We start from the raw sequence: 19,404 nt of genomic DNA on the forward strand, positions 1-19,404 counted from the left end.
GTGTATGCCATGGGGGAGGGGGGTCTGTGTACCATGGGTGGGGGGAGGGCAAGGTGGATGGGGTGGTCTGTGCCAAGGGGGGGAAGGGCTGGGGGGCTGGATATATATATATATATATATATATATAAAGAGAGAGAGAGAGAGAGAGAGAGAGAGAGAGAGAGAGAGAGAGAGAGAGAGAGTGTGTGTGTGTCACAAGGGGACTGGGGGGGCTGAAGAAAGGTGGATAGCATGTGTATGTCATGGGTGGGGGGTTGGAGAAATGTGGATAGTGTGTATATTATGGGTGGGGGATACGGACTGCATAGGCATGATGAACACATGAAAAACAGGTGCCATCACTGTCAAAAGTCTATTTGGGGGAGGGCTCGCTCCCCTTGTGCCCCACCTAGCTATGCCACTGCCCCCAATCCCTCCCATGGCACATGTTTCACATCTTACCTCCACCTCCAATCTCCCACTGCACACTCACCTTTTCTCTGGCACATGATTCACCCCTTTACTCTGCCCCCAATCCCCTCTATGGTATATGATTCGCCCCTTACCTCCATCCCAATTCCCCACTACTCACCTTTTCTCTGGTCCCTTCTCATTTTCAGCCATGGCAATGGCTCAGCTCACTCTTCCCCTTTCCCGATGAGCTCTCCTGGCAAAGAGGAAGTGAACCACAGCACAGTGGGTCACTGCCTCCTCCTGTGCCGGCTTGGACCCAACTGTTAATGTGAACTGCGGGATCATGCTTCACATAAACAGTCAGGTCTAACCTGGCATAGGAGGAGGAAGCGACCTGTTGTGCTGCAGCTCACTTCCTTCACCTCATGCCAGGCGAGCTTAGCACTGGAAGGGAAGAGAGAAGGAGCTGAGCTGCTGCTGTTTTTGAAGCTCGAATGGAGCTACTTGTTGCCTTGTGGTCCAGCAAAACCCAGGTGCCAGGCCCGATTTTTCATTCGCCATGGCGACCTGGCGCCTGGGGTTTGTTGAGCCCTACCCTAATCTCTTATTTTTCCTGTTTGTCTTGAATAAACTGTAAGCTCTGTTGTACAGTGTGTTGCGGACATCTAGTAGCACTATAGAAATAAGTAGTGGTAGTAATAGACAAATTCCTGGAAGAAAAGTCCATAAACTGTTATTAAGATTACATCTAGTAACACTATAGAAGTGATAAGTAGTAGTAGTACTAGATAAATTCCTAGAAGAAAAGTCCATAAACCAATGTTAAGGTAGACCATGGGAAAGCCACTACTTAACCCTGGGGGTAAGCAGCATGGAATCTTTCTACTTTTTGGGATCCTGCCAAGTACTTCTGACCTGGATTGGCCACTATTGGAAACAGGATACTGGGCTAGATGGACCTTTGATCTGACCCAGTATGGCAACTCCTATATTCTTACGTTACGTTCTTATCCAACATGATTGATGAAAAAGGAAAATAAAACATTTTTTTGAGTCTGCCCTATCTATAGTCTATGTGAAAAGTCATATTTTCTTCTCTATAATGTTAAAAATCGAATTACTTAAGCTGCACAATTTTCAAAGCAATTTAGGCAGGTGCAAAGCACCTTACCTGCATTAATCTGCTTTCTGAAATCCTCCCTTAACATGGCTACAAGTGTATACACTTTTACCTGTAGTGAAAGGAGGCATTCTTAGGTTTTGCTTAGGCTGAAGAAAGAAAGAATGGGTGTAGATGGCATTTTCAAATCCCTGCATGTACTTTTCCTGCAAAATTCTACCTGCAGGACAAGCAGGTGCAAGCGGCCATGCAAACTTTCCACCCACTGTCAGTTTCAAAGTAAAGGCACTTTCGCTTTTAGAACTGGCGCAAATCTCAAGATGTCACTAGCCTGCGTTGAAGCCAGTGCAGCAATTCTCTCTCTCGCCCTCACCAGATTGTTAGGAGGGACCCATTTCTCAGTGGTCAGCAAAATGCTACATTCAAGATCTACATATTATTTAAATGGCCAGCTAAAACAAGGGAACATTCATACAGAGCACATGCACACCCAATACCTTATTCAGTAATGATTGTAGTGCCAATGCGGCTCCCTCTCCCCACCTCCATCTTTCTCCCGTCACTGAATGGGTTAAGAAGAAATGTAGAAAAATTGTTTTCCAAGTCTCTTCCAAAATCCATGCTAAGTCTTAAGGGCTAAATGAAATTGTTTGTACAAAGTCACTGAATGTAGTGAAAGTGGGAACTTGTTCTATAAAGCTGAAGCAAGTGCTGTTCCCTCCCTTGGCATTCCTGTCCAAGGTTGCAAACTCACTGAATAAGGGAACCGCTAATTCAGGATGTGTGGTCTTTGTCCCAATGAGGATGGTTTCGGATTAAACAGCCTTTAAAGCAGTTTCTGAAGGTTCTTCTCAAAAGTCCTGTTTTAGGTGTCCCTATAGCAGGACTTTTGAAAAGAACATTCAGAGACTGCTTTAAAGGCTGTTTAATCCAAAACATTGCTTTGCAAATGATCCACAGTCTTACAAACACTGCAGAATAGCACATTCCCAATGAAGCTAAGTATAGTAACATCTAGGTAACTCGCCTCCTGGTGTGCTTATTTCTTTCATGAGAACACCTTCAAACCACAATTAACGAGTAATTTTGCATAGAGCAGATACTTTCCACTTTTACTCTCAATGACCATGTTGTACAACTGGATGTTTGGCAGAATGAAAGCAACAACACACACAGAGCATGCAAAAACCACTATCTTTAGGTAAGAACATGGACATGCTTTCTACTCACATTTTCTACCCTGCTAGTTTTCATTTCACTGGTGGTTTCTCTCTGCATCCCACATCCTTTGACTTTGCTGACAAAATGAAGAGTCTGAGAAAGGTTGTTTTTATTCTTTTTTTTAAATTCAAAATCCTGTAGTTAAAGCCTGTCTGTTCAGGCTTCTGATTTATACACTGCAGTGGCATTGATTTTTAAGCAAAAGGATAATGGACTGATAATGAGAAAACAGAGTGCGTCCTGCAAATATGTATAACTGAAAGCCCCGGTGGCAGTTTGCCACTGGGGGAACAATGAAACGTTTAATCGGAAAGGGCTATAAAAACAAGGAACTAGAAAACAAAATAACTGAATGGAGAAACTACGAAATGACAACCAAAAAGAAGTCTCAGTTATTGCAGGCTTTCTACAGACAGTTCTTTTTAGTTATGGTTTGGAAAATATATGTGCTATAAATTAGAAAGGTGTGGTAGCCATGTTAGTCCACTTTTAAAGGTAATCAATAGAAATAAACAAACTAAAACATGGAAAAGAAAATAAGATGATACCTTTTTTATTGGACATAATTTAATACATTTCTTGAATTGTATTAAGTTATTAAGAAATGTATTAAGTTATGTCCAATAAAAAAGGTATCATCTTATTTTCTTTTCCATGTTTTATTTTGTTTTATTTCTATTGATTGCTATAAATTAAGAACCGAAACAAAAAACAAAACAGTAGGGAAAAGGCAATGGGCTTCCAAGAAATACCAAGAGCGGTCCATGATGATAAGTGTTAAAATTTATTAAGAGGCCTATAAAACTTGACATGGTGCCATGTTTCGACAATCGCACGCATGCCTGCATCAGAAGTCTGTGTATCTTATCAATACCATTGTCTCTTAAGTGTACCAACCTCTGTTCGCTTGACATTTCGATGTATCGCACGTGTAGTATAAAAGTACAAATCACTAACCGTGGACAGATTCCAATGTGGCCCTTTCCTTTTTGTTTCTGGTATCTATAAATTTAGATTACATTTTACAAAATATTTTTCCTAGGCAACTAAGCATTTAACTGGGTAACGCGGGGGGAGGGCTGTGAGGGGAAATAGGGAAGCTCACTGGTCCAAAAGGGGAGCCATATGTACATAAGTATTGCCATACTGGGAAAGACCAAAGGTCCATCGAGCCCAGCATCCTGTTTCCAACAGTGGCCAATCGAGGTCACAAATACCCGGCAAGATCCCAAAAATATACAAAACATTTTATACTGCTTATCTTAGAAATAGTGGATTTCCCCAAGTCCATTTAATAACGGTCTGTGGACTTTTCCTTTAGGAAGCCGTCCAAACCTTTTTAAAACTCCGCTAAGCTAACCGGCTTTACCACACTCTCTGGCAATGAATTCCAGAGTTTAATTACACGTTGAGTGAAGAAAACATTTCTCCAATTTGTTTTAAATTTACTACATTGTAGCTTCATTGCATGCCCCCTAGTCCTGGTATTTTTGGAAAGCGTGAACAGACGCTTCACATCTACCCGTTCAACTCCACTCATTATTTTATAGACCTGCATCATATTTCCCCTCAGCTGCCTTTTCTCCAAGCTGAAGAGCCCTAACCGCTTTAGACTTTCCTGATATGGAAGCCGTCCCATCCCCTTTATCATTTTCGTCGCCCTTCTCTGCACCTTTTCTAATTCCACTATATCTTTTTTGAGATGCGGCGACCAGAATTGAACACAATATTTGAGATGCGGTCGCATCATGGAGCGATACAGAGGCATTATAACATCCTCATTTTTGTTTTCCATTCCTTTCCTAATAATACCTAACATTCTATTTGCTTTCTTAGCCGCAGCAGCACACTGAGCAGAAAGTTTCAACGTATCATCAATGACTACACCTAGATCCCTTTCTTGGTCCGTGACTCCTAACATGGAACCTTGCATGACGTAGCTATAATTCGGGTTCCTCTTTACCACATGCATCACTTTGCACTTGCTCACATTAAACGCCACCTGCCATTTAGACGCCCAGTCTCCCTGTCTCGTAAGGTCCTCTTGTAATTTTTCATAATCCTCTCACGATTTAACAACTTTGAATAACTTTGTGTCACCAGCAAATTTAATTACCTCACTAGTTACTCCCATCTGTAGGTCATTTATAAATATGTTAAAAAGCAGATGTCTCAGCACAGAGCCCTGGGGAACCCCACTAACTACCCTTCTCCATTGAGAATACTGACCATTTAACCCTACTCTCTGTTTTCTACCTTTTAACCAGTTTTTAATCCACAATAGAACACTACCTCCTATCCCATGACTGTCCAATTTCCTCTGGAGTCTTTCATGAGGTATTTGTCAAACGCCTTCTGAAAATCCAGATATACAATATCAACTGACTCCCCTTTATCCACATGTTTGTTCACCCCTTCAAAGAATTGTAGTAGATTGGTGAGGCAAGATTTCCCTTCACTAAATCCATGTTGACTTTGTCTCATTAATCCATGCTTTTGAATGTGCTCTGTAATTTTGTTCGTAACAAAAGAGAGGGAACAAAGTACAAACTAAAGTCCAAACAAAAAAAACAGCACCACGGGCCTTTAAAAATGGAACACAGTTCTTTAATGAATGAGCCTTGACAAAAGACCCGACACGGGCCGTGTTTCGGTGACTAGCACCTGCGTCAGGGGTCACAGTGATGACGTGGAAAACTTGGGGAATAACTCGAATATATTCCTCTACAATATATTATTCCTTACCCCACGTCTCATGTAGTAAAAGCTACAAAGCACCAAGGCACTTTCACTTTCTGTATCAAAATGGATACAGAAAGTGAAAGTGCCTTGGTGCTTTGTAGCTTTTACTACATGAGACGTGGGGTAAGGAATAATATATTGTAGAGGAATATATTCGAGTTATTCCCCAAGTTTTCCACGTCATCACTGTGACCCCTGACGCAGGTGCTAGTCACCGAAACACGGCCCGTGTCGGGTCTTTTTGTCAAGGCTCATTCATTAAAGAACTGTGTTCCATTTTTAAAGGCCCGTGGTGCTGTTTTTTTTGTTTGGTCTGTAATTTTGTTCTTAATAATAGTCTCTACCATTTTGCCCGGCACCGACGTCAGACTCTGATTGGCTGCAGTATTTAAAGTCCAGGACTCTCTAGCTTTTTTACTGATGCACCCAAAATTCTAGAAAAGCATTCTTAATTCCTGTCATTGTGACTGGCTGTCTGCCTGCCTGCCAATCTTTCAACGCTCATGACCTGTGACTTTCAACCAAGCCTGTTTCTTGACAATCTACTGATTCTACAACTCTAGGGTCTCCAGACTAGCATCCCCCAGACATTTTCAGGTCCAAACTTAGCACTGATTTTCAGCACCAGGCTCATAAAACTAGACTAATGAATGATAGGATTACATTTATAAGCATTTATAATCAGCCAGCTCTCCTCCTGTGCTGCCTCGGCACTAATGGGTGAGTGCTGTCATGGTCATAGCGGACACATACACACATGCAAATACAGGTGCATTCACCTAGGAGTCACCTTTTCAAAATGATCGGAGTTGCTCAATTCGGTACACATTCTATAAGGAATCACTTAGTTTTAAATGGTGGGAACTTGGGTAAATCACGTACTTTCCCAGTAAGTATGTGCATGGGTGGAGATTGTGTTGAACATAGATAAAGCATTCAAATATGCATATAAATTATAATATTCTATAATGTATGCATGTTATGGCTAATGTCTAGGCATGAGCAGTTATACCAGCTATAGAGTTGATGTGATTGACCATACCTTATATGTAGATGTATTTTCTGTTATTTGCTCTAGTGTTCTGAAAAGAAACATCTACTTTTCTTTATAGTATAGGCTTGAAATAGGTGCCTGCTTATCATCTCATGTTAGTTACCCTGCTATATAGAATTACCCTCATGATTTAGAAGGATAAGGGGCTGGGGCACCACTGAAGCAATGACCCCTTATTGATGATACACTGCACAACCACATGAGTTTGTCTCCCTACCTACTTTTATCCCACTTCCTTCTAGTCTCATCCCCTCATGGCACTTCTCACACTTTTCTCACCTTCATGTCTCTTCTCTTCATTATGACCGTTCCTCTCACCTTTCTCTCAGCCCAGCTTTTCCCAGTCCCACTTAGATACTCTCCATCTTTTCTAACTCCTCTTCCCTTTGTAACTTGTGTTCCCTCTGCCTGCTCTTCATCCTCTCTCCGAAATCATGTCTCCTTCTCCCATCACAGCCCATGCTTTCTCTGAGTTCCTCGTACCCTCAAAGCCTATTTCAACTCCTCTCACACAGTCCTGCTCCCAGTCCCTGTCTCCATCACCCAACCTTTCTTCCCTTTTCAGCTGTTTTCTGCCACTGTCATTCTTTTACTGCAGAACTCTGTCCACCAGCCAGCAATCCCTTTTAGTTCCCCTCACCCCTTTCCTAGCCCCTCTATTCCCCTCCTCACATCTCCACTCCCAACTTGAACCCCTTCTCCCAGCTCCACTCCCAGCCTCTACCCCTCTCTAGGGCCGGCGTTGGGGAAGGGGCAAACAGCAGTTGCCCTGGGCCCCACAACTCCAGGGACCCCCCCGCAGTTTGCCATCTCTTCCTCCTTCTTGCCACCCCGATCTGAGTTCTCCCTCCCTTCCCTGACTACCTTACATCCTGTTCTTATTGACAGGAGATCATTTCTGTGGCAGCGATTCTGATATGCTGTCTGTGACTGCCCCAATGCTGTTCCTCTGCTGTGTTCCACCCCCTTCTGTTGTAACTTCCTGTTTGGAATGCAGCGGCGACAGAGAAACAGCTTTGGGGAACACTAGAGGGTTTGCCAACAGTCTCTGAGGTTGCAGGGATATTTGGCTTAGGGCACTGGCTTCCCTTAGGTACTGGCTGCTGTGGATATGGACGGCGTCTCTCTGCCAACCAGAGACGGTTAGCTATAAAGATGTCATCCAACTAAGCTGCTTTCTCTGGAGTATGGGACTTGTTCCCTCACCTCTGGATGACAACACTATAGAAACTGCTCCAGGACCATCAGGTTTTGGCAGTCCTCCAGGGATTTAACTTCAGCTCCACTGAGTCACCGCTGATGCTGGTATCTTAGCTGAATCACAAATTCGCCGTGAGTATCATCCGCCCCCTTTTGCAAAGGGGGCGGATGTTTGCCCCCGGGATTTATGCAGGTGGCAGCACTGAATATTGGTCAACACCCACATAAATGTCAGTGGTGTCTAGCATCTCTCACACATGCTCCCTTCCATTTCAACTTCCCCAAACATGAATGGAACAACTACTGAACCCTACCACCATTACAAGTGCCCCCCGATTCTGATCTCACCCAGACACCACCACCAATACAAGGCCCCCCAATTCTGATCCCCCTTCCATGCCCAAGTAGTCCCCCCAGACCTATCTTAAGCTTCCTGATGGTACAGTGGGCCATCAGGGCAGGAGTTAACCCCACTTTCTCCTGTCTCTATTGGCTGTTGCTGTAAAATGGCAGCCATGACTCTAGCAGTAGTCTTGTGATATTACCACTAGAGGTCAGCTGTCTTCATATAGAAAGTTGACCTCTAGAGGTAGTACCATGAGTCTACCGCTAGAGTCATGGCCACCATTTTACAGCAGCAGGCTGCTAGGGGCAGAAGTAAGTGGGGTTCACTGCTGCCTCAATGACCCATTGGACCACCAGGGAGCTTAAGGTAAGACCTGAGGGACCTATTTGGACATGGGGGGGGGGGGGGGGATCAGAAGATCAGAATCAGGAGGGAGCCTGTATTGGTGGTGGGGTCCAGGAGGGGATTAGAATTAGGGGAGGGGGCTTATAATGATGATAGGGTTTGGGGGTAAGTCCAATCATGTTATAAGGGTTAGGAGGGAGGTGAACAGGTGTGCGAGATGCAGGTCACCACTGATAGCTATGTGGGTGTTGACCAATATTTAGTGCTGGGACCTGCTTAGCTAAGCAATCAAAGTTAGGACTGCTATTTATGCCTCCAGAACGCCTTTCTGAGCCCCACTTTAGAAATGGCTGGTTTGAGCTGAATATCGTCGGCTGGCCTGAGGAGTACGGTTTAAGCAGGCAGGACAAAAATGTGCTATGTAAATTAAGCAGGTACTTGCAGAATATTGGCATTTTTACATATGTGCACACATTCATGTAATCATTCTAAACATTTACAAGTATAACACACATGCAAACATCAGTATCTAGATCATAGAATTGCCCTTTATGTGAGCACTTGCAGAGAAAGTAGGTGCAAGCTCTGCCAGTTTTCCATGTAAAGTATGCACGTGCTTTTACTTTGAGTATTAGTGTAAAGCCCACAGGCAAGACAAACCTAGAGCTTTTGCCTCCATGTAGACAGTCTGAAAATTGCAGGGCTGGATCTAGGGCAGGGCGATCAGGGCTTCTGCTTCAGATGCTAAACTTTAAACAGCACTGATGTGTGGGGAAGGGGCAGGAGATGAATTCAGTGTTCAAAGGGTATATTTCTTGTGCCTCTCCCTGGGTGCCAAAGTAGCTTACTCTGGCACTGGAAAATTGCCCTCTTAATACACATCAATACTGTTTTATTGTGTGTTAAGACTGCATTAGCACTAGTACAGTTGAGTAAATAAGCCCAGTTGAGTAAAAAGCACTAGTACAGTTGAGTAAATATATTGGCTCCAAGATGTAGGTGCTACTATGGGGTTTATTTAGTGCCAATTCTATAAATTCTTAAGGGTGTACCTCTAGCGGTAGTACAATGAGACTACTGCTAAAGTCATGGCCACCATTTTACAGCAGCAGCTGCTAGGAGCAGAAGCAAGCGGGGTTCGCTTCTGCCTCAATGATCCACATCGTCAAGGAATGTGAAAGAACTGAAAAAAATCTTGGTGAACCTGGAAGACGTACTGAGCCAAATCAAAAAGTTAAAGAGTGATAAATCACCTGGACAGGATAGTATACAACCCAGGGTACTGAAAGAACTCAAACATGAAATTGCTGATCTGCTGTTAGTACTACTACTACTTATCATTTCTAAAGTGCTACTAGATGTACGCAGCGCTGTACACTTGAACATGAAGAGACAGTCCCTGCTTGACAGAGCTTACAATCTAATTAGGGCAGACAAACGACAAACAAGAGATAAGGGAATATTAAAGTGAGGATGATAAAATAAGGGTTCTGAACAAGTGAATAAGAGTTAGGAGATAAAAGCAGCATCAAAAAGGTGGGCTTTTAGCTTAGATTTGAAGATGGCCAGAGATGGAGCTTGACGTACCGTCTCAGGAAGTCTATTCCAGACATATAGTGCAGCAAGATAAAAGGAATGGAGTCTGGAGTTAGCAGTGGAGAAGAAGGGTGCAGATAAGAGAGATTTACCCAGTGAACTGAGTTCCCGGGGAGGAATGTAGGGAGAGATGAGAGTGGAGAGGTACTGAGGAGCTGCAGAGTGAATGCACTTATAGGTCAATAAGAGGAGTTTGAACTGTATGTGGAAACGGATAGGAAGCCAGTGAAGTGACTTGAGGAGTGGTCTACTATGAGCATAACGACACTGGTGTTAGTGATTTGCAAACTGTCATTAAAATCGTCCATAGTGTCTGAAGATTGGAGGGTGGCCAATGTAATGCCAGTTTTTAAAAAGGGTTCCAGGGGTGATCCAGGCCGTTAAGCCTGACTTCAGTGCTAGGCAAAATAGTGGAAAATATTATAAAGAATAAAATTACGAGGAGTCATGTGATGCAGTGAGTGGTGGTGGACGCATGGTGCACTGGCTGCTCAGGGTCCCATCTTTAATCAACCTTTACTAGTGCTTCCCTAGACTCTGGATGAGCAAACCTTAATGCAAGAGTTGTTCTAGAGCTATATGGACAAATATCTGATCCAATTCTCGATGACGATGGCATCTAAACCTCCCTGGTGAAAGGAAGATCGGGCCCGTAAACCAACATGGCGGCCTCCCCCTCTTCGGCTTTGCAGTCACACGCTCATCCTGACTCCATGATAGCAGACTTGACTGAGTTGGTAGTGCGAGTGTTAGACACCAGGTTTGCACAACTTTCCGAACAGCTCACAGGTTTGACTGCTTTGATATCTGAGCTAACGGACCGTGCCGGGGAACTGGAGACGCAGGTGTTGGAAGTTGAAGATACTCAACAGGCTAAGGCAGAGGGCCTGGCTAAATTAGAGTTACTGATCCAGGAGTACCAGCAGAAACTAGACAATTTAGTAAATCGCTTTCGCCGTGATAACCTACGCTTCGTGGGCTTTCCAGAGTCCATAGCTGAAGCAAAGCTAAAGCAAATACTGGAAACCTGGCTTCTGGCAATGTTCCCAGAGGCGGGGGGAAGGAGGAGTGATTCACCTTGATCGGGCACACCGCTTGGGCCAAAAGGAAGCAAGGGACTTAAGACCTCGGGTAATAATTGCTAAATCCCACCATTACTCCCAAAAAGCGTCAGTGCTACGACACTACAAAGGCTGCAGGGAAGAAACAAAATTTGATGTGGATATGATTAAAATTGTTCAGGACTACTCAGCTGTGCTGACCATTCGGCAGAGTGTCTTTTCCCCTGACTGCCCCATGTTTTATTCTATAATACCCAGCTACTTTAAAAGTGTTTGCCAAAAGTAAATGGGCATCATATACATTACCAGAGGCTGTTCTGGACTGAACCAATCATCCTACCACATGACGAGGAATATGCTCTCAGCCTAGCTCCAGATGACCTGTGGCTGTCAATGAACTGGACTCTAGAGATCATGCCTAAAATCTACTGGTTGGTTAGAGATAAGACACTTGTTTTGGGGTTCTAAAGCTATGTTTTATTTGCGTGGAGTGGAGGAGTGGCCTAGTGGTTAGGGTGGTGGACTTTGGTTCTGAGGAACTGAGTTCAATTCCCACTTTGGGCACAGGCAGCTCCTTGTGACTCTGGGCAAGTCACTTAACCCTCCATTGCCCTATGTAAGCCACATTGAGCCTGCCGTGAGTGGGAAAGCACAGGGTACAAATGGAAAAAAAAAAAAAAAACATATTGAGGGGAAGCACAAAAACTATTTTAGATGTCTGAGGACTGGAGATGGGTACCCTTTAGCATTATAGTGATTCACTGGCGTGCCAATTGATGCAGGGCCAGGCCCAGTTGATAAGTGTTAGGGTGGGAAGATGAGGGGATGGGAGAAGGGTGGGGATGGGATGGGAAATAATGGGGTTTTCCACCATGTACATTGTATGTGTGTGTGACTATGGGAAATAGGGCAAACCTGTGTTCCATTTCAAGCTCTAGAGATTGGGGAGGCCTAGAGCCCCTTGGACCAAAGGCACTGACTGAATTCCCCTGGATATTTTTCTACCCACCGGGTTGGGGTTGGGAGGCCCAGGGCGCTTTTGTTGTTTGATGTTTGGCTGACTCGCGGATCCTGTGCTGGCTGGGCTGATTAGTGCCTCTGCACTTCGTTTATATCTTGGAATGTCTCGGGGATTACCTCCCCCATTAAGCGTTCTAAAATTTTATCTCTATTTAAACATCATAAAGCATCAATCGCATGTATGCAAGAAACAAAACTTTCAGATGCTGAACACCAGAAGCTATGCTAGCAATGGGTGGGAGACTGTCACTTCTCATCCTCTGCTGGCAGTCGTGGGGGAGTGGCTATACTTATAAAACGAGGCCTACCCTGCATGTCTCGGCTAGTGGGGAAGGATGCTGAGGGATGATTTGTTTTGGTGCATCTAAATTATTTGGGTCAGGAATACAATCTCTGTGCAGTTTATGGACCCAATGTCTAGGACACTATTTTTTTTCATACCCTGGTTCAATTGGACCTTAAATATGATGCAGAATATTATATGATGATGGTACAGCACATATGCGCTCCGCTCACAGCATATTAAGAGGCAGCTGTCTCTGGGGGTGCCTTTTCTCCTCGGGCTAATGAATGCCTTATAACACTCATGCCTAAACTTAGCAAGACCCCGGACTCTCCTGAAGCGTTTAGGCCAATTTCCTTGCTCAATGTGGACATTAAGATTCTGGCGAGGATCTTGGCGGATAGGCTGGCCAAACACATCCCAGGTTTAGTGGGCGATCACCAGGAGGGGTTTGTTAAAGGGCACCACCCGAGCCTAACTGTCAGTAGGGTGATTCTAGTTGTGGCACATAGCCGGGCTTCCCAGGAACCTTTGCTGTTGACCTTGCTGGTAGGGTGGGAGGTAGGGAAGGACCTTGCAAAACTTGGTGTGGGAGTGGGGCTTGGAGCCCACATTAAACTATTGGGTGATATGAAAAAGGTTGAGAACAACTTCCTTAGGTGTTCTTATGTTGGATGGTGTTACCCTGTTACTTTTGCAGCTAAATGATATTGTAGTTGAGGTCATAAGAAAATAATTTTTTATAATATAATCTATTGAGTTGCAGAGAGAGAGGAAGGAACAACATTCTCTCTCTCTCTCTCTCTCTTTGTTTTAAATCTAGGACCTTCTGGAAACTGTACTCCAAGGTCTTTTTAAACCTTAAACAGTTGCAATTTGCAGCTGCCAGTAGTAGGTTATGGAAAGACCATGCTAAATAGCAATTTAAAGCATGTGCAAAACTACAAGAAGCAAAGTTTAGTCATTTGTTCTCGTTTCAACCCAATGGAAGTTGGAAAAATTATACAAAAGGGAATGAAACTTGGCTAAAGGGTGGGATGGAGCCAGGAACAGGTGAAAAAACACATTGAGTTGCACATTAAATAAATCTAGCTGTTGTGTATTACAGTGATTGTATAAACTGGAAATTCCTTCCAGTCTTTTCCAGAAAAGTACCTATTTTGCTATCAAATAGTTACTAGTCTTTTCAAAGCAATGGAAATGAGAAAGAATTGTACAAAAGGGGTCAAGGATGTCTGTGCAGATACTATCTGGGGCCAAAATAACTCTCCCAAAATTTAACAGAATGGGATGAAACTTGGCATGGGTGAAAAACAGAGGAAAAGACAAATCGAGTTGGAAAATGGGCCAGATTGAACTAGGGATGGGGCCAGATGGAACTCCTCCTGTATGAGGAAAGGCTAAAGAGGTTAGGGCTCTTCAGCTTGGAAAAGAGACGGCTGAGGGGAGATATGATTGAGATCTACAAAACCAAGTGGTGTAGAACAAGTAGAAGTAAATCGATTTTTTTACTTCTTCCAAAAGTACAAAGACTAGGGGACACTCGAGGAAGTTACATGGAAATACTTTTAAAGCAAATAGGAGGACATATTTTTTTCACTCAACGAATTGTTAAGCTCTGGAACTCTTTGCTGGAGGATGTGGTAACAGCGGTTAGCGTACCTGGGTTTAAAAAAGGCTTGGGCAAATTCCCGGAAGAAAAGTAAATAGTCTGCTATTGGGACAGACATGGGAAGCAACTGCTTGCCCTGGGATTTATAGTATGAAGTGTTGCCATGATTTGGGTTTCTGCCAGGTACTTGTGACCTGGCTTGGCCACTGTTCAGAAAACAGGATATTGGGCTAGATGGACCATTGGTCTGACCCAGTATGGCTACTCTTATGTTCTTATGAGAAGTGAGCACGCCCCCAAAATAGCCCAATGCATTTCTATGGGAAAAGGAGGAACAGCTTTTCCAGCACAGAAATTATGATAAAGTGACACATACAATAATTGATCTTCTGAACTGCTCTCCCTATTCTTTACTCTCTTCACCCATGAAATGTGCCCACCCCGAGATGCCAAGGGGGAGTCCATTTGATGTGGGAGATTTTGAACCCACCTCTCAACTCAGCTCATGCTCTGCCTCATTCTGCCCATGAAATGCCCTCCCAGCGACCCCCTCTGTAACACCTTTCTGCCAACACTGCAACCCTGAACAGCTCCAAATTTTCCAGTTGACACTTGCTGTCTATTAATCTATTAAGTGTCGGCTGTGAGATCTGAAGCTGTTTGTGGTCAAGTTCAGGCACAGTATAAGCTGAGCAATAACTCCCAAGTCTCCCATTGTTTTATTTTGTATTTTTAATGGCTAGGGGCAGTCAAGATCCCTGGACTCCAGCAAAACTTGCCTATGCCTCACTACTGAAAATGTAATAGTGAAACAACACCCCCTACTGGTAGGACTGCAGGTGGAGGACTCCTGCTCAGCTTAGAAGGAACAGTGTATGACAACCTTGCAATTTCAATGTCTTGCACAGGTATACAGTATTTATGCCAGTATTTACACAGCTACACTGTGAACAGGGCTTCTAAAATAAGGGCGTAAATGTTACAGCTTTTTTATTAGTTACTAAAATTACCGCTGATTTCTCTGGGTAGATTGCCCTGGCTGAATACTCTAAGCAGCTAAAAGTATGTGTGGGTTTTAATCGTCTGCATACTGTTAGTAAGATCAGAAAGAGGTGTTTCCTGGAATGAATTTAGAGGTTTGGGGAGGGGGGGGGGGGGGGGTTGACAGTATGCATATGTTCACATTTTCAACTTACATACAAAGGACAATTCTTTAACTGGGTGCCCACCTTTATGTGCCCTTTGCACATGTAAAGTTACTAGCACTTATACATCTAAATGCACACTAGCCCCTGGGTTCTACATAGGTTGCCCAAATTTGGGCGCACCCATGTGCATGCGTAAATTAATTAGTTACCGAGCTGTTAACCATCAAATATTGACATTAATTGTCACTAATTTAGACTTATTGTGCATCTGCCTATGCGCTGTTCTATAATGCTGCTGCATGCCCAAAGTGTCTTGTGTGCAACCTAAATATGGGCATGGCCATGGGAGGGACATGGACGGGTCAGGGTCATTCTAAATCTTTAGCACAGTATTATAGAATACTGGGATTGCACGCCCAACTTGTGCACCAGGATTTACACCAGGTTTACACAGGCACGGGAAAGGTGGGCATGGGAATCTGCACTAAGTGCTATTCTATAAAAAATGCTCAGCCTGGAGCGCCCTTTCTAGAATTGCTGAATCTGGCCTTTACCATGAGAATGCTAGCGGGGTGCCTAAGAGATATTCTGTAATAGTGTGTGGAAGAGTCTTAGCACATAAACCCCCAGATTCTACATAGCGCGCTTAGAGTTCCAGACCAAAATCTAGGTGTATTCCATAACAACACACATAATTTAATTGGCTTTACCAGCATTGATAACAGCACTTAACAAGCAATAATGAGCACTAATTGGCAATAATTAGAATGTATGCGCACAACTCGCTAAGCATGTTCTGAAATGAATTGTGCCTAAATTCTAATGCGCGCAGTTCAAAAGGGGCATAGCTATGGGTGGGAAAATGGGCGTTCCAAAATTTACATGCGCAGTTATAGAATATGGCCCAGTTCACATAAATGTATGCACAAGGCCATGTTTTTGTTGGCCTAAATGGATGCGTGTTGTTTTAGGCACTAGGACTTCCACCTAAGCGTATTTTATATACTGCACCTATATTTAGGCGCCACTTATAGAATACACTTAGGCGGAAATCTTTACTGTGCGGATTTTTAGGCACCATATATAGAATCTGGCCCAAAATGCAAAGGGATGTGCACATGGGTGGAGCATGAGCAAGGCATGGATGGGGATCTCATTTACATGTGTAACTTACAGAATACTTTAAGTTATGTTTGTCCCTGCTGTATAAATGTAAGGCATGCCCATTCCGGGCTACGCTAGTATTCTATTATGGAGCCTGGATGCTCAGATGCCGATACAGAATAGGATCTCAGTATGAAGCATCAGGGCACCTATATGGATGCACCCAGTTATAGAATTGTTCCTATGCTGTTTTAATCCTGATCTGCCACCAGGTTCAAATATATATGGCAGTGGCGTACCAAGGGGGGGGGGGGGGGGCGATGGGGGCGGTCTGCCCCGGGTGCACGCTGCAGCAGCCAAGAATACACCTGGGGGGGGGGGGCTTGATGCACTGGGGAGAGGAGTATCATGCTGCACCCTGGGGGGATGGATGCCACTGCAGCTGAGGGTGTGTGTATGCGCGCAGAGGCGATCCGCCCTGGGTGGCAGCCGACCTAGGATCGCCACTGATATATGGACACTTTGCAATCACATACATTGTTGGAAATTTCTGTAAGGAACTTATGAAGATAAGTTTCCCTTTTAACATTTAAAATTGTCTCTCTAGTTACCAGAGTAGCACTGGAAATAGCTCTGAAATGACTTGTATCCTGCTCCATCACATAAAGAAAGTTACAGTAGTTCTTGCATCTGAGACCAAAATGGTTAATTGAAGAGCCACACGTGATATATCTCAGATAAGGAATTGAGAAGATGTTAATTATGAAGGCTTGTAGAGAAGGACAGGTAGAAAAATACAGAAACCAAAAAGGGACAGTCATGGCCTGCCCAGACTCTTCTTTCAAATATAGGCATGAGACATGTTGTACAGGTCAGAGTGTCAGCGGTGACAATTTGCACTTGGTACCACTGTTGGCAATTGCATTCTGCTGGTATACATTATGAGGACATTTTAGAAGGATGGAAAATATTTGTGGCTAGAGGAACTGGAGGTTCCATTTGGTATATTTGAGGTAGGAGATTGAGAGATTCCTTTTGGTGTTTGGGGAGGGGAAAGAAGAAGGGGGCATGGGAGAGAAGAGACACACTACACTATCTGTGGTGGTGAGAGGGCTTTCGGGGCTGGGAGGAGCCTGTTTCCACAGGAGGGAGCTGGCCTGTGACATCATATGAAGAGGCTGGACTGGGAGATCAAAAGCATGCAGGCATGTGGCTGCAGGGGTGTGACCAAAGGGGCATGCCCCTTTGAAGCCTAAGAGAAGCTAGGAGCCAGGGGATTATTTTTTAATTGCATCTCATTGTTTCAGGTACTTTTATTTCCATACCATGAGGAAGCAGAAAGCTGTCAGAAAGCATGCTTAGAGTAGTGTGAAATCCTCTGGCCTGATAATCATACTGTCCCAGTTCCTAAAGACTTCACCATTTTATCTTCCTCCTTCACTCCTATGTCAGGAGTCTCACTGAGTTCCAGGATCTACCCACCCTGCCCCCACCTATAACTTCCTTAAGTCCAGTGGATTTGAATGGTACCTTGGAGGGTTTCCCTAATCCTCTGAGCAGGAAGCACTACTGCCACTGCTTTCTAAGGAGACTTCTACTTTGCCTCAACCAGTGATTTGGAAAGATGTTTTACATAGTGAAGGATTGACTCTTCCAAATTAAGTAACCTTGATAGATATGTGGAAGATAGTGCTTCTGAAGAAACCAGTGGCTCAGTTATGTGAATTTTCTTCCCAAATACTTCAACACGTTGGTGAAATTGAAGGCAATTCAGCTAAAATGGAAGAAAATGTGCAATCTTTGGAGCCTAAATATGGAACTTTGCAAGCTGTTGAGACTTCAGGGATTAAGGATAGTTTAGTCTTGCATAGATAATTGGAGGCTATGCAGAACCAAATGACGAGCAGGAATTTACGAATATTGAATTTCCCCATATGTGTGAGTTACTATTTTGGCAATATCTGAAGGATACTATCAGAATCTGACAAAATTATTATTGCCTCATGTTATTATATACCTAAGTGCAAGTTGCTCAGATCGAGGGTGTGACTGATATACTTGGTCCAGCTGAATCCTTTAATTTAACAAAATTTTTAGAGACTTCTTAAGACCAATTTACAGAGTGTGCCACCCTTCTAGTAACTTTCATGCTGGAATAAGATAAGATTCTAATTATGAAATCTTATTTTAAGAAGGATTACCTTTTTTGTGGTGGAAAACTGCAGAACACCGCAGAGGGAAGTCTGTGGAGCTGGTACAGGTAGTGAATGCGTGTTGCTGCCACCGCCTGTGAGGTAGCTGAGATACATGGAGAATGGGTGGGTGGCTGTGCTGGCAAATGCCAGATCTGAGGGCGGAGGAGAGGAAGCAAAATGTAGGATAAAGGGGGAGGAGCAGTTTCAGAATGCCCACTTAATTTAATTGTGAGCCCATCCAAAATAACAGGTCTGGCTACGCTTCTGTTCTATATATGGCGCTTTGAGTTGCATGTGTAAATCTGGGCACGTGCTCAATTTGTGTGTGTAACTTAATTGAATAACAGGCCAATCAGCACTGATAATTGGGCAATAACAAGCAATGATCTACACTAATTGGCAATAATTAGAATTTACGTGTGCATCTTTTTAGGTACATTCTATAAAGAGGTGCGCATAAATTCTAATGTGCAGATCTGAAAAGGGGGCGTAGCCATGGGAGGAGCATGGGTAGGCTGGGGTGTTCCTGCAATTTATGTGCATTGTTATAGAATTAGGGGTATCAGTGCCTAATTTACGTGTGGGGATTTACACCAGGTTTTCAATGGTGTAAATGGTCACCCCTAATTGTAGTTGCAGCTCTTGGTGCGAAGCGCTGTTCTATAAACCATGTGTAACTTAAGTGCTGGCATGTACTACCTACTACTACTACTATTTAGCATTAATATAGTGCTAAAAAGCGTACGCAGCGCTGCACAAACTACCTACATGTGTTCATGCCAGCACTTATGACAGATTTTCTAAAACTGCATGTACGTTTGGAACAGATAGTCATCTGATTAAGGGCTTGCAGGCTGATAATGTGTTGAAAATGGAACTTTTATGGTTACGGGAATTTGACTCATCAGCAACCTCAGATTAATGGATTGAGTATCTGAATCAAAGAAATCCATTAGAAACCTAA

The 19,404-nt window shown here is 43.7% G+C and overlaps 1 protein-coding gene across 4 annotated transcripts in view; it reads right to left on the bottom strand.

The window, feature by feature from the left end:
- The window catches only part of FYB1 (FYN binding protein 1), a 270,798-nt gene that overhangs the window by 196,806 nt on the left and 54,588 nt on the right, over positions 1-19,404 (bottom strand). For 2 of the 4 annotated variants that reach the window (XM_030193068.1, XM_030193064.1), the window contains exon 1: positions 2,744-2,760. The exons of 1 other annotated variant lie outside the window; for it this stretch is intronic. The gene's annotated coding sequence lies outside the window, so the exon portion shown is untranslated. Of the gene's footprint in view, positions 1-2,010; positions 2,028-2,743; positions 2,761-19,404 lie in introns of those variants that run through there. One more of the 4 variants, XM_030193066.1, reaches the window with a different exon arrangement.

Source organism: Microcaecilia unicolor, chromosome 2 (genome assembly GCF_901765095.1).
Source record: "Microcaecilia unicolor chromosome 2, aMicUni1.1, whole genome shotgun sequence".
Lineage (NCBI taxonomy): Eukaryota > Metazoa > Chordata > Amphibia > Gymnophiona > Siphonopidae > Microcaecilia > Microcaecilia unicolor.